Genomic DNA, 7,666 nt, shown 5'->3' on the forward strand with positions numbered 1-7,666 from the left:
CGTGATTAGCCGGAGCGACTTTTGACATTTTCTCGGTCTCCCTCCCTTTGGAGGTGCCGTGGAAGGTGAACATAAGCTCGTCAATGAGCCGGCTGGTGCCTTATTTTGGATTTTCGCTGCCGATTTTTGACGGACTCGGTAGCTGGTGCTTCGCTTGTTTTGCCCTACGAAGAGACGGTGGATCTTTCGCGGAACAGGATGACTCGCGCTTACGTGTGAGTTTCACTTTTACATTTTCTTTCTCGATGTGTTGAGCGCAAAGAAAATTTTTTGCCTTTTGATTCACGTGCGAGCCGAGTGGAAGGGAGTAGAAAATGTTTTTCACGCGATCGGCATTCTTGGATAAGTCTTTATTTAAAATTAGTAATTTTGCGTATGGATTTGTTAAAAAAGACTGTACAATGAAATTACTGTGTAAAATGTAAAAAATAAAAACTTTATACTAAAGTCGACTCGAAACAAACTTGGCAAGTATTTTGAAATGAGGCTTTACTTTGGAATGAGTCATCATCCAATTGCGATAAAAACAAAAAAAAAAAACATGTTTTAGATAATGACAGAACCCAGCCGTTCGAATACCTATAGTGTACAATTATTAAAAAAAAGCCTTTTTTTATCGCGCAAAAAAAACTTGCTATTGTGTACATTGCCAAGCAAAGTTACTATACTTTTACCTTATCTATAAAGCAATACTCCAACTCATGCTTTTTTCTAAAACTTTTGACATTGCTCTTTTACATAATTGCAAATGGTTCCAAGTTTCATTTGATTCTCAATGAAAAGGTCACTTTCTATGTTACGTGTTGGAAAAAGTTGGATTTTTTTTTTTTGTTTTTTTTTTGTTTTTTACCATAAATCTCTACTACCACAGGGAATACAGAATGCGATGGCAGGCGACCACTTGGGCGTCATTCCGCTGCATTACTCATCGGCGAATGATTCGAAAAAATGGCACAATTCAGCGCCTCGATGCATTATTGAGGGGAAAACCTATAAGCATATGCACCGTATCGTGCGTAACGTCAAACCATCTCGTGATCGGATGCGTCAGCCGATCGATCGTTTGCGTGAACCCACGGCTTTCGAATCGTATTAGCATTTTTTGCCTTTCTGCCCCTTTTTCTAAGGCTATCTTCTTTCTTTGTTTTTTTTTTTTTTTTTTTTTTTTCTCGACATCACCGAATGACGCAATACGCGCCACCAAACTAGAACTTGGAAGTCTTTTAAGGTTTTTTAACTATACGCTGGTGCAAGCAATGCCGAAAAATCATTATGACAGCTGCACCGGCTTAATATCTTCACTAGAGAATCGAGATTTTAATTAAACAATTAATAAAACAATGAAAGCCATTTTAATGCAATTTGTTAATAAAAAATGTACGTTCCATCTATTTTGATTTTTACATTTTTCGATAGCGATCAGTTTATAGCTGTGTAATACTTTCGTAACTATTAAACAATCAGTATATTTATTTATAATCGTACATGTGAAAAATTATGACTCGATGACTGTCTTTTTGAGGAAAAGTTACAATTTCGAATTAAATGTAAGTTAAAATTCTTCAGTTAATGATTCGATAAAAAAAGAATTATTTTTTTCCAAGTACAATAACTGTTCGTTATCCAATAACTAATTCATGAGAGGTCAAATTTTAAAAATATCAACATAAATATAACAAATTTGTTATTGATGTGTGTCGTTTCGAAATTTTCGCTTATCTTAAGTTGGTCATTAATGACGCATTGTAGTTGAAAAAAAAACGATTTTGTTATTTTTATCAAGTCGTTAGCTAAAGAGTTCTAAATTGGTTTCAACTTTCCTTAAAAAAACATCCATTTTTATTTTTGTACCACACAATAAATTTAACAACTCATACTATTTTGTGATTAAATTTTTTTTACATATTATCTCATGGTGTAAATTTACCTCGATATTTTCCATCAACTCTTGAGTCATTTTGTTTCATATCTTAACATCGCATCCAGCATGACTGTATAAACTACTAGATTAAAATTTTTGTTCCGTTAAATATTAATCTACTTCTCTTGATAACCGCATCATTATCATACGAGTACTAAATATAAGGCTTTGCATCATAAACGTTATTTTATAAAATACAGTTATATTTGTCGCGCATACAATAATTTGCCACTTTTCTGCGAATAGTTGAATTGTTGCAGTTGATTCTACAAATTAATGCTACGTAAAATTGCCGATAATATTGAGAATCGAGTCGAGAGTCAAAAAACCGCCAAAAAATTTGACCGGAATGTATAAAAGTAACCCTTAAAATACGGTAAAAAGTACATGCAGCGTCACTCTTTCACCGCTGGTGCAACGGCGAAAATGCCGGTTATTTTATTACCTCCTAGTTCCTCTCGCGCGATCGCCTAACCGATTCAGCGGAGAAAAGAGACGCTGGTGGTACTCTAACGTATCCTCCGAGCGGGGATGCACACACACACACACGCACTCGACGATCAGTCACGCAGGTCACGTTTTAACTTAGGGAGGATGGAAGGGGTGCTCATATGAGAATTTTCCCACTTTGCCCGTAAGCAGAATCGAATTTCCCCCCGACCTGGAAAATCGCACCACCCCCCCCTTCTCTTCTCCCGGTGATGATTACAAGTTCTTGTACGTAGGTATATAAGTTTCATTTGTTGTTCTTGAGTTGATATGAAAAATGTAAAATTATGGTCCAATATTGCGGAGAAACTACGTCCCTTATCTCTTATAAAGCGCAATGAAAATAGCGCTGATCGTTATTTTCTATCAAAGAGGCCTGCCGAGCGGCGCGTGACAATGGTCATGTACACACATGCGATGACCGTGACTCGCGCCAGAGTCGTTATTTCCTCCAAAATTTTATATCAGATTAAGGTTTCTTTATTCGACAGCTAAAAGCTCACAATAGCCGTAGCATATATACATATATATTAATTTACGCACACATAAAGTAACAATTAAAAAATGTGTGTTACAGAAAAAATAACAGTTACATGTAAGATCAAATTAAATGTTCAAATAACAATTTGAGTGGTATATGTACATACAAAATTAATCAAACGATACATTATTGATGAAAGTAGAACTACGATACATCAGGTATGGAAATAAATTGGACTCTAAGGAATGGGCTAACCCACTGAAACAGCTTTCTGTAAAAACGATTTCGAAAGGATGGATTTAATATTCCAGAGCTACGCACTAGCATAGAAATCCAGTCCTGATGGTTTAAGAACCGAGTCAAGAGTATATATACATCCAAGGTGGGAAGAAAAAAAAAAAAAAGAAAAGAAATCCGTTTTTCCTCGCACTTGGCCTGTACATTTATATGTGATGATAATACGATGCAAAAGGGCGAGGGAAGATTGAGCCGTCACGCGGGCGCGACGAGTGTCGTTTTGTTTTAATATCCCGCCACGCGACGGGTAAGTAAAGGCCGAAGATGAAAACAGATTTGCCGGGCCCGTGAGCCACCGTCGGAGGACGTAGCGCCTCTCTCTGCGGGATACGAGCGAAATTATATTCCCCGCGCTGGGTACAACGCGCCAGTGTCGCTCGGCTAATTTCCCACAAGACGTCGTAGATGGGAAAAATCCTCCCCCCCTCCCCACGTTTCATATTTTATCGGTGGCTGTATGCGCTTCGACGGTTCGTTTCTTCCTCGGTTTGTTTTTTGCCACTTCAAAAAAAAAAAAAAAAAAAAACACCACCCTTTGAACGGTATTGTTATTTTCCATTACATCGACACTTGGATGCATATAATTGCGCAATGCCGTGTAATGGGCGAGTAGCTTCGGTTGTGGTTTATTTTGGAGATTACGGTGTGGCTCGATGGCGGGTGCCCTTTTAATGTGAATGAAGAGCCGAGCCGAATGTGGCGATTATGCGGACTTGGTCACCTGCACCGGAAGTAGAATTTATCGGGATCGAGGCAGTTTTTTTTTTTTTTTTTTTTTTTTTATCAATCCCGCGTTTTTGATCGGTAAGTGTATAGGTATGTGTGTGCGGTGTGGTTAGAAAAAAGAAAGCGAGTTTGCGATAAAAAGTTGGGAGCCGCCCTTGACACGCTATAGGAGATAACCAACAAGTAGGTGGCTATACTGTTACACGTTTAATTGCATAATTGGCCTCGACGCGCTTCCATAACTCGTGACAAACTCAAACTTGTAATTTTTTGTAAAAATTGTCTCTTGTTTTGCATCTTTTCAATTTATTTTACAAAATTTTAATTATATCTCATTTCTGTATGAAACGTTTGTGAAAACTGCAATTTTTTATTAAATGATTTTCTTGAAGTACCAAAACTTGGATACCACAACAAAAAGCCAAATGTATACCTCGTGAACTACTTATTGGTCGATGAATGTTGCAAAAATCGAAAAGTTGATATTTTTATGCTGATATAGAAATGGTATTGGGGTGTTTATTATCAAAAACAAGTGGCAAAACATTGCATTTTTTTACACCAAAATTTTTACTAAAAAAACAAAGTATGTTCCACACAACGAAACAGTAGTTATAATTTCTTACAGATTTCCATACACGAACAAAGTATTGTTCCTTGTTAAAAAAAAAAAAAAAAAAAAAAAAAGTAATAATAATTGAACTTTTTAGCTTGCATGATGTATACTTTGTAAGTAATCTCCTTACACGTATCGCCATTCATATTTCCACTACACATCCACGAGTTTTAAATAATACTTCCTTAATAAAAATAAAATCTTCTGTGGAACCTGTTGTGATTAATTTATAATGGCTTGTGTTTACTTTTCGTTAACATGCAACAGGGGTGGGCATACATGTTTAGTTTGACCGCAAGGTAACACCTAAATCTCCATTTAATCCAATTCATCGGGCTTCGAGCAAAATTTGTGCCTACCGTTGTTAATGCCTTAATTTACGCTATTAAAATAAACACTAGTTTTCTGGACCACTAAATTAATTAGGAAAAGTTCTTATGCCCGCCTTTCGACAGTAATCCCGAACTAATATATTATATCTGTGTATAAAAGGTTCCCAAGCGATTCAATTTGACCGTAAAAAAGAAAAAAGCTGTAAATGCGAAAACAAAAACTTTTTTATTATTAAATTTGACAGTTTCGTGCAGTATACTCTTAAATTTCATTAATGATAAACTTTGTCTGTTTGATAAAACTTGTTATTCGTTCGAGTAGGTGATTCTTCATACTTGTGGTTGGAAATATATTTTTGCCCAAAAATAGACGATATGCTCTTTGTGACACTTTTTCTCTCTCTTTTAAAGCACAAGGCACTCCTTCCAATTAGAGCCCAACGGCAAAAGTGCCGATTATATTAATAGTCGTTAAAAAAAAAAAAAAACTTTGAAAACAATGTGTATTCCCAACAAATTAACGTACAGCGTGCGACATGCATTTCACATATTTACAGAAAGTTGCAAGTTCGTCACTGTTTCACCTAATTTCGGGTGATAAATTAGTTTTGTCGTAACCATAATGTTTGTCTTGTTTGTATGACTGTCAAGAGCAGTAGTAATTACGTCGGTCGCGCAACTCACGACCCATTCATTTTAATCGTAACGAATAATTCGTCGAGCCCAAAGAAGCCCATCTCCCCGACTGCACGACCGCGGCTAAGGTACATAATATACGTTATGTATCGATCGTCTTGGGTATATATATACGCATCACACATGGTGCACAGCGTAGGCGCGCGTGGGCGTCGGTATATTATACTTGTACGCTCCACCTGTTGCGCCCTTATATCTCGCTGAGCTTCGCGATGATGTCGCAACCAAAGGTACACATGTATAACTCCAACCCTGAAAAATAGTTGTGGTCTAATACTTATATTTCACGTGGGATGACTCGGTTACTCGAGAGCAACACAATCATTTATACGTATATAAATGATTTACATGTAACGAGTACACCGATGAGCATCGCGAGGAGAAAATACTATATCGTTTGCCAAGTGTTTTTCCATTCCACTCCAAGCCAAGCGCGAGGAAGAGTAACGAAGGGAAAAAAAAAAAAGAAAAAAAAGTACAAAGTGTATATGTCGTCGATTCCGCGAATCGGTAGTAAATCGAAACTTTGGGGCGTGCGATGGCCATTAAAGTTCGTTTTCATCGGGGGAAAATTATCTTCCCTCTGACCCTCTCCGCGAACTTTTGAAACTTCGCACGGGCTTGCAGTGGCTTCGAAAACTTTAGAAGCGCCATAATACCCGAGCACTATTATCACCACCACCGGTGTGTAGTTGTGCCAACCGCGCGATTCTGAAAAATTCAATCTCGAAAGTTGGCTCCACGTGACGACCGCAGGGGATTGCTGGACACCTACGGCTGGACGGAAGAACTCATAATACACGATCAAATCGATGCTTTTCGCGAAAAAATAAACAATACTTTTTAATTTCGAGCTCTAAATAATTACAGTATGGTGTACTGCCTATAATCAATACCGTTGAATTACACGAATCCCACGTCTCAAGATTTTCGTGGAATCCCTATACACCCGACGTCCGTCGATGTAACATTATTTGCGGTGTGAATCAATTGAAATGATATCAATCATGAAATAAATAGGTACCAATTGAACGAGTCACACGTGTAACGTTTAAACTATTCGGGTGGCAATTATCGAGCTCTAAAGAAAAACGTTTTTTTTTTAAATTTAATTATTATTTTTTTAGAACACGCGATTCTAATTATTATTCGTTTTATACTATCTAAACGTTCTTATTGTCAACAAACAACACATGGTACAGGCATATATGTACATATGACACAAAATATATGTATATCATTGAAGTACGTAGAGTTTAATTACTTGCCCGCACCTTCGACGTTATACACATGCAATTATGTGAATATACATACACGCGTCGCAGATGCAGACAACTACTTCAACTACTCCTATTTGCCGATACTCCATTTCACACGGACTGATAATGCAATTTGTGTTTCCTCTCGTAACAAGGGAGGAAGGGTTGCGTTTGAAGCTCAACATTTTCCAGAAAAAAAAAAAAAAAAAAAAAATGACGATTACCCAACGTTAGTTTTAATTGATACCGTGGAGACGTTAACCGGTAAATTTAATCGCGAGAGATTACATACACGCTCATCGTATGTTTTGCATTATATAAATTTTCCCTGTACGTAGAGATATAACCGTTGTGCTGGTAAGCGGGTTGTCGTATATAGCTTGGAGGTACCTAAGGACCTCGAGGGTCGAGAAATCTGCATACGCGGTGTTTATATCCATCCGCATCGAGGACCCGATTATCCCTTCCTCCTTTAATCCGCTGTATATATACGTATACGCGAACGAACTTGAACTCGAGAGACTATTGAAAAAAAAAAAAAAAAACCTCGCAAAACTCCCTCTCTCTGGAAACTCGCGAGCTTCCACCCGCATGCGGCGCATTGTAAGCGCGCTCGGTAATTCGTTTATCTCTCGACGCGATTATCGCTTATATATGTGTATATACAACGTATATATAGTGTAGAGAGGAGAGGCGCACTGTGCATGCACCGGAATACACATCGAATACGTTTAGCGTTGAAGCGCTTGTCGTGTATATAACAATGATAGCGGTATATACGTATAGCTGCTGATGGGGTGTTTCCTCTAATGGCTCGCATCCTCCCAGATGCATATATATATATATATA

The sequence above is a fragment of the Copidosoma floridanum genome, unplaced genomic scaffold (assembly GCF_036245765.1).
Source record: "Copidosoma floridanum isolate Cflo_tuat_1 unplaced genomic scaffold, Cflo_Japanese_pri ptg000025l, whole genome shotgun sequence".
In the NCBI taxonomy this organism is placed as follows: domain Eukaryota; kingdom Metazoa; phylum Arthropoda; class Insecta; order Hymenoptera; family Encyrtidae; genus Copidosoma; species Copidosoma floridanum.